At 37.5% G+C, this 17,384-nt stretch overlaps 1 pseudogene; it reads right to left on the reverse strand.

The window, feature by feature from the left end:
* Positions 1-352: 352 nt before the first annotated feature.
* On the reverse strand, positions 353-17,032 carry LOC140228574 (uncharacterized; annotated as a pseudogene).
* Positions 17,033-17,384: the final 352 nt, after the last annotated feature.

The raw sequence follows: 17,384 nt of genomic DNA on the forward strand, positions 1-17,384 counted from the left end.
CCCCCATATCCCAGTTTCGTGTAGACATGAACGAGTTCCTGCGATCTTTGGATGCGTAGTCCTATACATTTCATCTTCAATATAATGTATTCTTAGTTCTTATTGTGGTGTCTACATGACGTTTTAAAAAAAAAAACAACTTCCGGAATTGATCAAATTGAATGACAAAAATGAAAATATGATATAAATGCATAATAGATTATGAGTCCGTGTTATGATATAACAAGAGTTCAAGTAATACATGTAGGACTATGTCCCCTATACGAATATCATTTAGCAAACACATCAAAAAGAAATTAATATTCCTTACGCAGGCTTGTACATTGTATATGAATCTCTGTTATAAGAACATTTAAGTGGTTCTCAGAAATTCATCTTGCATGGCGGGGATAATGCCTTTCCGGAAGGTGATATCAAACAACTCTTCCACATTACTGATGTTTGGATACTCATAGATCGCCCATTTTAAGTACGTCTCAAACTCGTTCCAGTCTACCATGCCATCCTCGTCCATATCGATGGCGGCAAGGGCCTTCTAGGTGTCGGAACAGCGATAGCAGGAGAAGTAGGGCGCCATGAAACCGTTGTAGAAAGAGTCGAACTGCAGCATCTCGTCGCCTTTTCCTTCTTCTGTTTAATAGATCCCACTCATCCCAAATCTGGACGACTTTAGCCATCAGGTTCTTTGCATGTAGGCTGTTCACTTGAAACTGATCTATGGCATCTCTTATCCTCTCGTCCAGACTTCCTCCAACCCGATCGAAGGGCAAGGCCAGACCCACCATACTCATGTACTCTTCCTTCCTACCATTATATACATATCAAAAAGTTGAAGAAAGAGAATTGTCAGTTTTACCAACAGCAGTCAGTAAGTCAGATTGAACTGAATGGCAAAGTTCCTGACAACAGATATAGTGTATGGGCCTATTTAGCAAATCAATTCTCTGCATAACTATGATGAACTTTGCAGTGGGATTTCTCACCTGCCAGTCCGCAGATCTTCAAGAATCAGCTCCTTCATCTTGTAGGCCGGCCAATTCCAAGGTGAACTGTGGATTCTCTCCAAAGAGGTCAACTAATCGCTGAAGGATCATCTCCTTGGTGGACAGGGTGGTGATCCTCACAGGTGCCTTCTCATCAAAGAACTTGGCCAAGTCGAACTCTCCAGGCTGAAGGTCATAGACAAAATCGACGGCGCGTCCCCCGAAAATCGGCTGCTTGATGTGTGGGTCTGTCCCTGTTGTGATTTTGGTGACGTTGATGGCAGCCTGGCGAAGGTAGGGGCAGTCATACATCTTGAGGACCTTCTTGTTGCCGAGGCGAATGAGATTCATCAGAGTGACGCAGGATGAAGCATGACCAATTGCAGCACCCTCAGTACAAACGCTGGCCCAGATGCCGTTCGCACCATCCATCAGAGCCTTCAATGTGGATTAAATTTAATTGATATTAATCGGAATTAATTCTCTCTCTTTGCTCGATTAAAGTAGCAAACTGTCTGGTATCATAATTACGAATGCACAGTTGACACTGATTAACACTTTTTTTTTCCATCTCAGTTCAATATCTATGAGTTTCAGATTCAAAGATTTGGATGGAAAGCATCTTAACAGTGACGGAAATGATATGAATTCATTGTGTTTTATTACCTTGAATTCAGTCTTGAATGCAGATTTATTCGCCTAGCGGAGATACTAATTGAGTCCATCTTATTGCCAATATGTCGATAGCTCAGGACAATATTCAAAGATGAGTTCCAGAAAAGGAGCAAAAAATTGTTTTGGCATTTTTATGATACAGTCGTAAGAACTGAAATTTTGAAAAATAAATTATTGTGTTTAGAATGATTTGACTTTTGATGGTAAGACTTGAATTGCTTCCGCTTATGCTGGCTGATTGAATTTTTTTCTTTCACACCAGGCATACAAGGATACTTCTATGTAGGACATTGCACTATAATTCAGAAACATATATTATACAATTAGATGGAATGAATGAATGATTTAAGGAACCATACCTAAAAATCGGTATCTTTCTTGACTAATAAATAGGTATGTCTCTCAGTAGACAATTTGGTTTGGATGATGAGTCAAGGTGATGGAGCTTGATTGTAGAAGATTTGCACTCCCAGTCATTTCTCCGTGGAGAAGTCTAACATGACTAGTTATTTTACTTCCATATCCAGCGTTTTGTTTGCTTGAATATTCAACTCACCTGTAGCACAGATGTATCACAGTAGCCAAACTTTTCATGGACGTGAACCAGCAGATGTCCCTTCCACTTGTTGTCGTCCATGATTTTGCGGATGTACCGCGCCCACATGCCGCACTCCTCGGGCAGGGATTTGCCTCTGGCCTCCTTAAACAAAATGCCAAAAGGACGTCGATTTGGCGGCAGTTTGGCAAGCAAGGATACCACCTCAAAAAGAGTCGGAAAGAGTGTTTAGCCATGACGTCGGGTATATCTCTGAAGTTAAACATCACCTTGGCCTTAGAACTGAGGTTCTCGTAGCACCAGTTGTTCCACTTTCTGAGCAGTGCGCACATGTCGCCTATGGAGAACTTGTTGAAGTCATAAACAGAGTCGCCCAGGTCCACCTCAAAGATCACGCTGTACAGACCGGCTAGCTGGAGTTTTCGGATACCTATGGGAACGTTTGTAGTGTCCGGTATCCTGTCTTTTGTGCCTGTTCAATGAAGAAAAAAAGAAACACACACAAAAACGACACAGTAAAACAAAGGCATGATTCACCTCTATCTTGACAAGCATGATAGCTCATCATTCTTGATATCTCTGTAGGTTTTCCCAGTTGGGACATTTCTATCTAAACTTTCCTGAGAGTGGTACACTGATTGAGGTTGAGGATTCGTAAACAGGTCGAGATCCAGGGTCAAAATGTGGGCCGGTGCATACGCCTCGTCCTTTTGACTTTTTTTTTGTCCCTCTTGACTTTATTAAGCAAATTCTTCTTGCATTTAAGAAATATCAAGGTGAATTTCAGGCCATTTAAAAGTTAGTATCCTAAGAAAGAGTAAGATCTTACTATCGCAACAATTAAGATTTGATAAAATCGGAGAAAAATTAGGGTAGTTATGAATTTTGAAGTTTTGTTGATTTCTGCAAAATTGTTGTTTTATAGTGTATTTGGATTATTCAAATGAATGAGTTAAAGATGTCACCATCTCACAATTTACCATTAATCGTGTACAAACCTGGTTGATTATCAAGTTCACCTTTACATAATTTGGATTGAGTGAATAATTACATCGCTAACACGAGAACACATGAGTAAAAGTTTGAGGAAAATCGGAGAATTTGTTCAATAGTTATGGATTCCTCTGCAGTTTCTGCGCAGTCACTGCTGGATGAGAAGATAACCACAGTTTATGATGACAAGTGCGTAGAACACTATAAATGAAATGAAATGAAATGAAATGAAATGAAATTTATTTACCAAAGAAACATCGTCAACATAGTCAAAACAATCAAAAGATAAAGTACCGAACACTTCTGGTAAAGAATAACCGGCAATAGCGTGCAGACTAGTTGAGGTCATTCCTTTAATAATATGCCACTCCAAATTTTGTATAAATGAATACATTTTTTTTAAAGGATGCTGATAATGTGACATTATGCAAATTTGAAGTGCGTATTCAGATTGTAAAACGACCCTTAATAACAGAGTGGGTCCCAATCCTGATCCTTGTGGAACACCACAAGTAATTGGTAATAGGTGTGTAGACTTTTCATTTCCATAACATACAAATTGAAATCGATTTGATAAATTACATATAGCTGCGCATCCACTCCGACCTAATGGTAAATAACCCACGTCTATGTCATGTGCCATGGTGTTGTAATTTATAGAGCAAAACGCCATGATTTACCATTTCGAAAGCTTTTGCAAAGTCTAGAAATAAGTCATAGTAACCTTGCCCTCATCCATTTGATTGGCTAAGTCATCACCTAGATTAATCAACGATAGCTTTGTATTGCGCCCTTGTCTAAAACCATAATGGTGTTTATATAATATTCTATTTTCCTCCAAAATCTTAATCAGACGACTGTTAAATAAGCTTTTCGAATATCTTACTTATCACCGGAAGGACCGAGATAGGCCAATAGTTTGAAGGCGCATCTTTAACTCTCTTTTTAAAAACAGATGGTACCTTAGCAATCTTAATAGCATCAGGGAACACACCAGATGATAATGATAAACTTTTGATCTATGGTAAAGGATAAGTTTGTAACTAGCAGCATCAGTGACAACTCTTACTGGGATGTCATCACATTCACAGTCCTTATTTGCGTTCAAAGACAGAATAACACGATGAACTTTAATGACTGTCACTGGTAACATGAATAATGATTTATCAACTTCTCCTTTCATGAAAATATAAGGATCGTTTCCACTATTTTCTTAGCTAAATTTTCTAAGATTTAAAAAAATAATGATAGAACCTTCAACTTATTTCTCGAGTTGCTTTGCATTCCTTTCTTACACCATTCTCAGTAACCTGAAATACAAACAGAATTCAACAAAATTTTATTTTATTGAAGAGGACAGATTACATCGACTTTTTTCTGACGTTTGTTTAGGATAATTATCATTCCCCCTGCCTTCTGAAAGAAGCAAGTCAAGTTCTCTTTTCATCATGCGAACAAGTGAAATATCATATTGATTTTTTTTTTCGCTATCGGTATTCTTTATGGGGACTACGTCGTTTTGCACAGACATCACAGGCCGCAGCCGTCTTCTCATCCAGCGATGGCCGCACTAAAACTTCAAAAATTCATCACTTTTAGACGGATTGTCTGATTTTCTTCAAATTTCCTCTGATGTGCTCCACTGATATTGCTGCATTTTCTCAATCCTTACGTTGAATAATGAAGGTGAACTCATGGTCCTTTAAGTATGAGTGGGGAATTGATATGGGGATCCCCCGCTGCTCGTGATACAGTGTTAACCTTGAGAAATCTCGTGTTTCTGATAACATCACCATCGAGTTAACTTCATTAACTTCGAGTGCGATTACACAGTACTTTACTCCGAGCTTATCTTCGAAGTTAGCTTAACTTGAAGTTAAGGATCACCGTCTGAACTAACTATTATTTTGACGTTGGACACCAATTTCTTTGAAATCCAGGTCGATTCAACGATTCGACCAATCAGTTTGCATCTTGGTACGGACAACGTAAGGACTCCGTTTCGCAGACTTTGCTCTTTCTGGTAACGAACGTGACGGAATGGGACTAATTATATTCTGCGCGTGTGTTCCATTGTGCTGGTTCAACCGGTTCAGACATTACAGTAGCGACGAGTGAGAAAAACAAATACACGTATTATGTCTAGGCCTACTGTTACCATGGAGCTACTAACAGAGAGTAGCTCCATGCTGTTACTCAATCTATGCATGAATCAGTCTCTGAAATATGTATGTATGTATAATGTGTATGTACACGCACACAGTGAATAATAGGCCTACTTGTATAGAACGAGAGAGAGAGAGAGAGAGAGGGGGGGGGGAGGGAGGGAGAGAGGGGGTGAGTATGTTAAACGTAGCAAAATGATAGAAAAGAAATCAAAACCGAGAAAGAACCTGGACAAAAACCAGCGGGTTATAGTCGCGATGTTATATAACATCATGTGATAAAGAGTTGTATAAATTATGAATTTAATATAACTGGAGAAGCACTCTGAGAGCACAGACCTCCATCAGGCAGCTACTGTGTTCTTCAGCGATTTCCGACCACAAAGCGTAGATGTCGACCGCGCGTTTGGTGGAAAACCGTACTGTGACGTGATGTCTCATGCATGTAACGCGCTTGTGACAAGAGTGGTGCGCGTGCGCTTAGCAAGTATCTCAATGGCAACGAGATAAAGTTTGTTTGTTTGTTTGTTTGTTTGTTTTTTTTTTTAATATGCCTCCGCCACGAAGTGTCGCCGGAGGCAATGAGTTTTCGGATTGTCAATAATCAATTTTGTGGACAGCGTAACCAAAAAAAAAAAAAAAAAAAAATACAAAAAAAAAAACAAAACAAAAAAAAAAATCAAACAAACAAACAAAACCAAAGGAAAAAAAAAACCGTTTGAGGTATCCTTATCAAACTTGGCATGCATGACTGTGTATGAATGGACGAAATTGTGCTTTCAACTTTTAGGTGCACAAGCTCAAGGTCAAAGAAAAAAAAATAAAGGTCAAATGTTGAACACTTCACTATTTCCCCCGTATCTGCAATGCCTAAAGGTATTTTCTTGAAACTTAGTGAAAACATAATATACTGCGTACTACCAAATAAAGATTCTCCAGAGAGAGTTTCGGGTCATGAGGTCAAAATTCAAGTGAAAATGTTAAAATTTCATTTTTTTTTCTCCATTTATATATCTCGCAAATGGTTCAAGGTGGTTATGTCTTCATGAAACTTAGCTTATGCATGCACTGTCTGGTAGTGATTATCTCGGGAATTTGGGGGTCAAAGGTCAAGGTCAACTCAAAATTTAACTTTTCCCTCATCTATACGCAATACCTGCAAAATTTTTCTTGAAACTTATAAATATATACATGTATTACCTAATGAAATGGAGATTCTCTGGAAAGTTTCTGGTCAAAAGGTCAAAGGTCAAGTGAAAATGCCAAAATTCTACTTTTTCCTCCATATCCTGGCAATAAGAAGCATACAACGAAATTGAATGGAGTGCGTATTGTATGTCCTCGCCGGTTGCTGACTATTATTCGGTGTCCCCGCGTGGAGAGCGCGCAGACCGGAACGCTGAATTTTTTTTTTTTTCCCGGCAGTGCCGGGCCAGCAGTGCATGTCTGTAGATTTTTTTTTTATTTTGTTTTACGTTAGATCAGCATGGCCTTCTTATACTCTCCATAGTTTTATTCTCGTCTCTGATGAAGATCTCAACGCATTGTTGAGTGTATTTGGAGATACTTAGCAAACTTAGCGTTCTGATATCGTGAAGTCGTGTCTCTAAGCTTAATCTTCAGCCAGATTTTATAGGATGTAACAACTGTCGGGAAACTGTGTTAGAACTATAATCCTCCGCCCAGAAGGGCTTAACGTTAGATTTATTTTGGTCTGGACCAGGCGTAGAGATTTCTATATCGTGTGTTGTTTAAAACAAATAGACGCATCTATTCAATGTTTATCATTCGTGCGATGGTTCCGAATATTACATTCGGTACAAGTATAACCGTTCTATTCGCGTCGTTGAATAGAACCGTTAAATTTGCACGCTCATATACTGGTAGTAATATTCGGAATCATCGCACTCATAAATATTAGGGGAATTCACACGTTTTGTACACCAGTTAGTGGGTTACAAAACTCGATTTTTTTTTTTTGCATGTGTGGACACAAGAAATAAGCGAAATTGGCGCGATTCTAAACCCAAGAAATCTTGCTCTTATATTTCTGATAACGGGTGAGAAATTTCTGATGTTGAACAGCAAATAATGGAATGCAATTTTGTACTGAATGCATCCCGAAACTGACTAAGAAATAAGAATGAGTTTTTACTTGATTTGATTTATTTTTCCATAATAATCATAAATGACACAGAAATGAAACAGCAATACAAAGAATTACATAACATGTAAGCAATACAATGTATACAACTAGTGGCAGATCCAGGGGGGAGCGCACCTGGCGCGCGCCCTCTTTATTTTTTGTTGAAACAAAAGAAATAAAAAAAAAAACTGGGGATGGGGTGCGTGGGCCCCCTTTAATTTTGTAAAGACACCCCTCTTTTCGGAATTCCTGGATCCGCCCTGATTATGTCACCATGCATCATTGAACTAATAAAAAGTCCTACGACCTGATTTTCCTTAAGAATTCAACGTTGAGTGAAACGGGTCAACCAACTTAGGTTTATAGGCCTATTAACAAGCTTTTGTTTTGTTTTGTTTTTTTTTCGGAAAGAGCAATTATTCCTCTTCAATATTATTTCTAAATTTGGGATCATTTTAACAAAGGGAAGTTGTCCAGTGTGCAGTTTTTTGCTATAACTCTACTTTTTGGTCTGACGAAGCTTTCCCGGCACTATCCTCAAATTTACGGATTGGGAGCGGGAGAAACCCTTTAAACACTCTCAATTATGATTCTATTGATCTTTGAAAGGATGATGCTATTACAGTGAAAGATAGTATCAGTCATGAATAGATCGCACTCACTGAGTGTGCAAACTTTCATTATCGTATGATACCCTTTAAACATTCTCCATTTTCAACTCTACTGATTTTTTCAAAGGATGATGCTCTTACAATGAAAGTTAGCATCTATTATGAATATAGGCCGTACTCAATGAATGCGGAAACTTTCAGTTTTGTATGATAACTCCGTTATAGTGGTTGCTAATGTAAATAGGGATGGGTCCAGGAAATTCCGTTCGTGGTGGTGGCGGCGCAAAGCAGTTAATAATTCACGTGCCACTTCCGGGTATCATCAGCAGACAAGCAAAAATATGGATTCCATGCGATTTCTTCATGCACACTTTTATCCAAAATAAAAAAATAAAGGAATGGCGCGCCCCTTTTGATTCTTTCTTTTATTAAAGAATAAAACCAAACAGCGAACAAAAAATGGGAAATGTACATAACTTGTACATAACTTGCATGTTCCCTCGCCATGTCTTTTGTTAGTCACATTAATATGACTGAAACATGCAAGTTATGCTGAGTCGAGAGGAAGGTGCATTCCAATGTCTTTTGTTAAACATTTCAGTACCTTAGCAGTGATTGACAGATGAGGTCATCTCAAAAATATCAATATTGATTAGTTTGGAAGGATTTTTTGTGGGCGTTCCCAAATAATCTGAAGAAAAATAGAAGAAAACATCGTTAAAAATATATGAAATGTTTCTAGATATTTATTTTACCGCAAAAGTGATGTTGAGGGTGTCATAAATCAACACTAACCAACATGTATTTGGATTTCAGGGCCCCTTTTAAAACCAAAGTTGAAGGTCTGCACACGGAGCTCGCTTTGAGATTACAAGAGTATTTTGATTAATCCTTTGTAAGGCAATGTAACATTGTGATAACAATGGGACCAGTATGGACACGTATCCGTCAACAAACTGCTATTATGTTCCGACCGCATCATTGGGCATCGATATTGAAATTGATATAAGGATATTATCAAAGAGGATGTCAACTAACGGGGGTTTTCCCCAGCCTCATGCGTTGGAATGGTTGGAATGGTTGATGGAAGAGAGGATTTATCCATATGATATCGCGTGACTTTATTCTAAGAGCAAAGGTGATCTTATAGAAGGGTTATGTGGAAGTGTTAATAATAGGATGCATTCAGGCTCTGGTAAACTGTTCAGCAATTCAAATCAGTGAAGAGAGAACTACTGTCTCATTTGTTTTTATTATCCAAACAAAATAGCATAGTTTGAGTCAGATCTTCGCTGGACTCTAAAACAAAACAGGTATTATTCTTTTCACAAATAATGATGAATAAGATATGTATTGTATATGTATATGCAAGGACTGGTAGTCATACATGTAAAAAGCCTTTATCCTACTATATGGGGTCTGACATTACACTAACAGAGTGGACATGACACTGGCTGCTTATCATGAAGTGTGGAGAGTATGATTTTATTCCATAGAGTGAGCCCTTTGTGTGAACAGACATCACAGTGTTGTAAGATACAAGTCTTAAAAAGCAGATATTGTTACAACACATTTACATTGTATCAAATGGTTCCACAACATTTTGTACCCAGCCATTTACAGTCTGTTTAATGTATTATAAATGGTTTTTAACAGTCTTGATAAGTGAAATAATAGAGAGAGAGAGAGAGAGAGAGAGAGAGAGTTATGTCACATACAGCTGATTATATGGCAGATGCTTTCTCTAGTTATGATACTATTATTGATACTCCATGGTGGATTTATATAGCTATAGAGACAATAACTCACTTGGTATCTGTGTGTTATAATGAATGAGTTGTTTTGGTGTTAAACATGTGCGTATTTGATGATGTGCACATATAGTGTTTCAAGGGTTCTCCTAAAGTACATTTTAGGAGCTGTAATTGTGTTGTGACTTTATTATGAGTCAATAAAAGAGACCTCTCTGCTTGCTGTTCACAGGACTCCTGTCGAGTGTTTGTCTTTATTGACTGCACGACCTCCCACCCGAACCCGCCTGCCGTATAACCATCTCCATCATAGACACACATACACACACACCGTCTTCACATCATCTCGCCCTTCTCCATATTTCTCTCTCATCCGCCCATTCGGCCCCCCTACACAAATTATTTGTTTGTTAGAAATGAAATAAATCAACTTGAACTTAAACCACATAAACTTCAGTAGGTACGAAGGAAATGAATCCGCATTTTTATATCCAGTAGTTAAGGTATTTAAACGATCAGAAAAAATACAAGAATTGTGCGATATCAATATAATTCTTTGAAACATTATGAAATTTATATATATTATTTGTTGTATTTCCTTGTATTTTCCTTTGAATTGTATAGAAAACAAAAACATGACACGGGAATTGATTTTGTTTTGTTTGAATTTGAATAGAATTTGAATTGAATGCGTTCCATAAACACAGCTGGATGATAAAAGGAGACAAAATGCTATACAGATGGGACGTTTCGGTTGAGTTTAGTTTAATGACATTGTTTTTCCAGCAAACATTAATATACTTAAACCTATACTGTTTACCATTGGGAGCAGTGATTAAATTGATTTTAAAATTGTCCCATTTGCTGCTTATGTATACATCATTTGTATCACAAAACATCCTACCATATAAAAATTTGGAAAGGCTGCAAATATATAGAGATATCACTGTTTTTCTCGATATACCATAACTGTCACGACTGTAGACGCTTTAGAAACGATTTTGATAAAACTATTGTTCATATTTTTCATATTTAACAATACCTGACATTTTAAGGTGTTTCTATTCCTACCTCGCAGTTGTAGAACTATTTTGATGGCAATAAGGGCGAGGTTGTTGCTGTTGTTTTTTCCATCTGCAAAATTAATGATAAATAGTGGCTTTAAACGCAAATAACAATGCGATCAATTTGAGCGTGTCAGGGGCACATCTGTAGAAGTAAATATCTTATTTGTAGTATTTAGTATGCCTTTAACATAAATGAATATGATATGAATGATATGCGATAACGTAATAAAAGAAGATACAAAACAGAGTGTCTAACGACAAGAACAGAGAGAGAGACAGAGAAAAGACAAACGAGGACAGTGAAATGCAAACTGGACATTGACATTGACGGGGACGTAAAAATTGGCAAATTTCCGTTTTTCTTCGGTAGCTGCATAATAATTATGCCCAACGAACATGCATGCGTTTTAGCTCTAAAAGTTAAAAGGATATACAATGCTATTCAGTTAGACGATTATATTGGGCATTAATGGACAAAGTTCCTTTTTCTCTCCTAACTGCATGATATTCTTTAACTCCCCAGAACAGAGACCATTTTTTATTAAAAGACGCAAGGTTTCGTTATTAATTCCTGACTTGAGACTACCTGACAGATTCCGTACACACAACTACAGGCACTCATTGTTTCTGTATACATTTCAGCGAGATAATTTGCACGTATAGCTTCCGTTCGATATTTTGATTTTATTTTGTACACTGTACAAGTGTATTATGTTCGTAGAACGGCTCTGTTAACGGCTATATTTACAGTGTAGTGACTCGTTGATTCATATGGTAATGTCTCATGGATCGCTGCTTCATCGTATAGCTGCTTATCATCTGCATAACTCACATCCTTGAAAGACCAAACTCTTCAAGATGATAATCAGTGAGATTCCTTTTATAATTTGTCACCCAGACCAAACCTTCTGATACATTGACAGCATCGTCGTTATCTTATTTCGATGTAATATTTCAAAGAATCGATCGCGGTAAGTTTTTCAGTATTCAAAATTCAATTCTTTCGTCAAGTTTTATTATCATTCATTGTCCATCCTTTTATGATTTAATGAATTTATCGTTTTATCCTTTCACGGGTTGTTTGTTTGGTTGCTTATGATAGCATTACCAGTAATCTAAATTTTGCCGTGCTTCATCTTTTCACTTTACGCTTCCACCTATACTCTCCTCTCTCTCTTACATTCTATCGTTATGAATATCGTCCATCTAACTGAAAGAACACAGGTACGTCTTCACACAATAAAAAAAAAAACAAAACAAAAAAAAACAAAAAAAAAAACTTTGCCCCATTTGTGTTTGTGTGTCATTCTTCAGTTCAGTTTCAGTTCCAATTTGATTTCTTCTGCATTTTTTTTCTTCAAGGAAATCATATGTGAAAATGAAAACACGAGTATCTGACCACAAAATGAAAAAACACACATTATTACATTCATAGTATAATAATCACGACAATCTTTAACGTTTGGAAATAACAATTGTCAAATAACAAATATCAAACGAATCGAAGATACACTTTTTTCCAGGTAAAGAGGAAGAAGAAATGCAGAAGCCTGAAATCTGAAACTGCTTTCAAAAGAAAGTGTGAGCAAGTGGTGAGGAAGCATTGTGGTATCTTGGGTTTTCCCACCAAAGTCGTCAAACTGTAAGTCAATAATACCAGCTCCGTTCGTTTGGAGATAGCTGTCATAAATTGTCTGATGCAATAGATTATGATAACATACGACCGTATAGCGTACGAAAAGAAGGACTATAGAGGCCTATCTCTCGCGAAACCATGATGCATTATTTTAATAGTCTTTGAACATACTCTTGACTGGTCTCCCCATAATATGTCGATGAAGAAGTCATGAAATGTTCTCTTTCTATTGTGTGTATAATACGAAGAATCAAATTGTGTTTAACACGCAAGATCTATGAATCAGTTGTATTTTTTTTTCGTACTTCCGCATATTGATTACTGTTGTGCTGTATGGTGGGAATCGAAACAGATTGCAACGTTGCCAAAATAAGTAGGGCCTATGCTCGTTAAGTATCAAATGGGGGTTATTAGGCCTACATGTCAGCACTATTAGTCATGCTCGCATAAGAGGCAGTCCAGATTGAACAAAGAATTAATACCATCACTGTCTTCTGGTGTACACATTTTATAATTTAGCCCCACCGTACATAGTCAAACTTGTGACCAAACGCATTGCTACTTATACCCCGCGGTATGCCCTTTCTTGCCATTACATATACCCAAACCTAGAACTGAATGTAAGAAATGCTCCTTCTCATATATTATGCTGCAAGCAAATGATGCGTTACCCATTTTTATTCAAACAGCCTCTTCGCTGCAAGCATTTAAGAATTGTGTACCACAACATTAATTTCTCATTTTGATAAGAACCCTTTGCACTAGCTATAGGCATTTAGATATCATGGTATCATTTGTTTCTATTTTCTCCGGTTGTTTTATGTTTGTTCTCATGTATATCATGCTAATACAAACCAATTGTTCGTTAACTGTGCCATATATTTATGTTCGTTTTTGTTCTCGTTTTATTTTGTTTGCATATGATGTATTGTAATGTATATCAACGCATGCAGGGCTCCCTTGTAAAGCAGGCCCTTGTACGTCGCTCTGAATGAGACTACCCTGCTTATAAAGAAGACTTAATAAATAAATAAATAAATAAATAAATAAATAAACAAACAAACAAATGAATATATGAATAAATAAATAGATAAATGAATAAATGAAAAAAGATAAATAAATAAATAAATGAATAAATTGATTAATTGATTAATCAATGACTAAATAAACTTAGTAGCTTGGATGATTAATTTCATGTGACTCTCATTAGATTTTATAATCATAGATTAGTTTTACTTGTCCATTCCCCAAGTTGGCAATATTTTTTTTTCTTCAAAGAGGTATAGTACAATGTATTGGGCCGAATGCATAAAACAAGCAATTGCTTGTAAGCAATTGCTTCAAGCAAAAGCAGAAGCTCGTCTAGCAAAAGGTCTAGCTCAAGCAATTGCTCAAATCCATATGCATAATCTTTTGCTTATGCCAATACCTTTTTGCTTGTCCCGCACAAGCAATTGCTTGCGTTTTCAACAAAAGGGATGTCACGCCTGTGCGAACACAAGAACAAAGGCGAGTGTGGCAGCATGTATTTGAAAGGGCATGTGTGTGTGTGGAAACATTTCCTGACATAGCAGAAGAGCTATGAAATGCACACACAGACACATACACACACATCTATACACACACACGTATTACTGGCTGATTCCCATTACTGCAGCTTACAGCAGCCCGGATCTGCCAGATCGCACGTGGAGAGAGGTCTCCTCGCTCTCCACCGAAGTCAGACATCCTACCTGTTTTTCATCAAATTTTGCGTGCTAACCACCGGACATTCTCGTTGTTGAAATGAAAAAGTTTATTACACTACTTATGAGTAATTTCTTGTAGATTTATACCACTCCTTCACAAGTGTGGTCTTTCTTTCATAAATATGAAAAATGATACTTAAAAGGGAACGTTCCGGTTCAAGCAAAAGCTCAAGCTCATTTTACATAGCTTGGAAAATCGTAAGCAATTGCTAGCAAGAACTAGCAAATGGTATGTTTTATGCATACGTTTTTAAGCAAATGCTTGGTCTCTAAGCAATTGCTTGCGGGCAGCAAGCAATAGCTTGTGCTTGCTAGCAAAAGCTTCTGCTTGCAAGCAATTGCTTGTTTTTATGCATACGGATTCGAGTAAAAGGCTAGCACAAGCAATTGCTAGCGTTTATGCATTCGGCCCATTATGTTGACTCCATACTCGGTCCATTCATGGCAACGGGGAGAATGAGCACCGAACCCATCTCATCGTGTATCTGCACGATGTAACAGCTTCACCCGAGAATATTAACTGAGATTTGATTTTGCTTTTTCATAATGTATTTGTGTATACCCCCTTTGATATGAACATGTTTTGTAACCATCCATCATTTCATTTTATACATTCATAATCATAGACCCTACATTCAGAGGACTATCTTTTTTTTTCTTTCTTAACTCTGTATATAGTCATTGTTCAATAAGCCCCAGTCTCTCGACTGCATGCGAGACATTTTATCTATTCATCTGTCTATCTATTCAATATCAAAATGCATTAGCATCATTCAATTTCGCGGAATTCGACCTGAGGGGGAATTCCCTCCGTAAGCGTGCTTTCATTCTTTTTTTTATCATTGATATAATAGAACATGACTCACAGTGATATTTATGTGATCTGAAAGTTTGCCTTGCAAGTCATTCCGCTTATCCCAGTGTGTGTGTATGTATATGTATGTTTGATATTAAGGGCCTACTGTATTTGACAATATTCTTGGTTTTCATATAGCATATTCTTCATTTTTTTTCTTTGTGATTTTTTCATACATGCATTTAATGATTTGATATAGACCTACATTTCTGATATATCTTGATAGTTTTCTTCGTACTGCTTTTTTTATATAGATATTATATTTCTAGTAACCGGGATTCAACACAATATAAATGAAAATAATATGGCAGTTGAATAAAAGTCCGTTAAGAAATGCAGTTCCTAAAGCGCACATGGGTATACACAGACACAGACACAGACACACAGACACACGCTGACAGAGGCACACATACACAAACACACACACACACACATGCTCATATTTTGTTTCTCAATCGACTACTTTAAACCCGCCATAATCATTGTACTTTGATTCTTTGCTCCGATTATGTATATATAAGATGCGTCGCATACTATTAGACATCTTAGATGGCTATGATAACTTCGTGCAGTTTTAGATTGTGGAAGCAGCGTACGCTGCGATCGCGTTTTAGTTCATAGAGGCCCGCAAGAAAGTCGAAGTCGATATCGATACCTCCAGATAGCCAATTTGATGAATTTTTGTTTCTTTTGAAATAAGCTTTTTAGTGTATTTTGTGTGATTTTGGTGAAATTTGGCATTGTTGAATTTGAGATATTGACATAGATACGAAAGTGCATTAGCGCCAGATTTGAAAAGATAAAGCTATGATACGTCACACTTTGGTGTCGATTTTTTAAGACCTTAGCGGAATCGTGAGATAAGGGCATTTTGTTGACCTTTGTATTTCACTGAATTGTAAAAGGAAATATTAAGATCCGACAAATTATTACAGTGTACTTTGATTAATGTTCTAACAATCCAAATATGCTTAATTGATTATCCATTGACAGTACGACGGGAATTCCGCGAAACTGAATGCCACATTTTGTAACTGAATAGAAAGGCAGACAGAAAGATAAAATGTCTCGCAGTCAAGAGACTGATTTGAAAGTACAATTACAGAGTAACCTTTCTCTTTTTTGAATAGTTTGTCACAAAGCTGTCTTCTTTTGTTTGTACATGTACAATGGCAATTGCTTCAAACATCGATCTCCTTGCGATTCAAGCAACTATAATCATGTATAGTTCACCGTGCATGAAATTTTTGTACCGCGGTTGCCTTTGTATGGTGTCGACATCTTCTCACGACGTCGTACGGTCACCGTTGGAGATTGACATCAGCTGGCTCAGCAGCACTCCTGTCTCCCACTCGCTGCTGCCATTCAGGCTGCGCTAGACCCCAATCGTTTGACAACTTCAAATACCTGGGGTCCATGTCATGAAAGTCTTAAGAAAGACCTTTCGCTTAAACTAAGACACACTTATAATGAGAGACTTCATGAAATGTGTTTTACTTCTCTTTGAAAATCTTTCGCGGCTACATAATATTATGAGCGACTTTGGCCATTCTGAGAATTATGTAAAGAATTTTATGAACCTATGACTGTAATACTTAAGGAATTGGTTACGCTGATGGAAATTCAGCTGTGACACAAGGATTAGCATTAGCAAAGATCAAGATGATCATCGTTTGCTTGTTTTATTTGTTTGTTTGTTTTTTTGTCATAGGGAAACAACTTGCTGTACTGGGCGACTGTTGTGACGAGGAACCACTCAAAGCTCTCCAGGTTGCCGGTTTCGAACGCCATCTCGAGGTGGACACGGCCGAAGAATGGATGACTCAAACTCATTTGTGCCCGCATGGCAACAGGGAGTTTTCGCTACACGACAGGAAGACCGAGAATACACGGAAGCATTCAGCTGTGACAGTCCCCGTACTCGAGACTCCCGTCCCCATATAGTCCATGTGCCAGGCCAGATATTGGTACCATCTGAGGTGGCAAAACCTTTTTGGTGTCACTTTGTTTGTCGGGCATAGATATGCTTATTAAGCTATGATAGCATTTCCAAATGAGTAGCTTAGTCATAGTAAATGAATTTTTAACCGATTTGGTCTCGTTGTTATATCCCTATACTTCTGAATCGAAACTAACCGCTATACAAAGAAGAGCACTGTCTTCTGTATGTTCCATAGAGCTGTAAAATGCAGCTCTA

This window comes from Diadema setosum, chromosome 5 (assembly GCF_964275005.1).
Source record: "Diadema setosum chromosome 5, eeDiaSeto1, whole genome shotgun sequence".
Taxonomy (NCBI): Eukaryota; Metazoa; Echinodermata; class Echinoidea; order Diadematoida; family Diadematidae; genus Diadema; species Diadema setosum.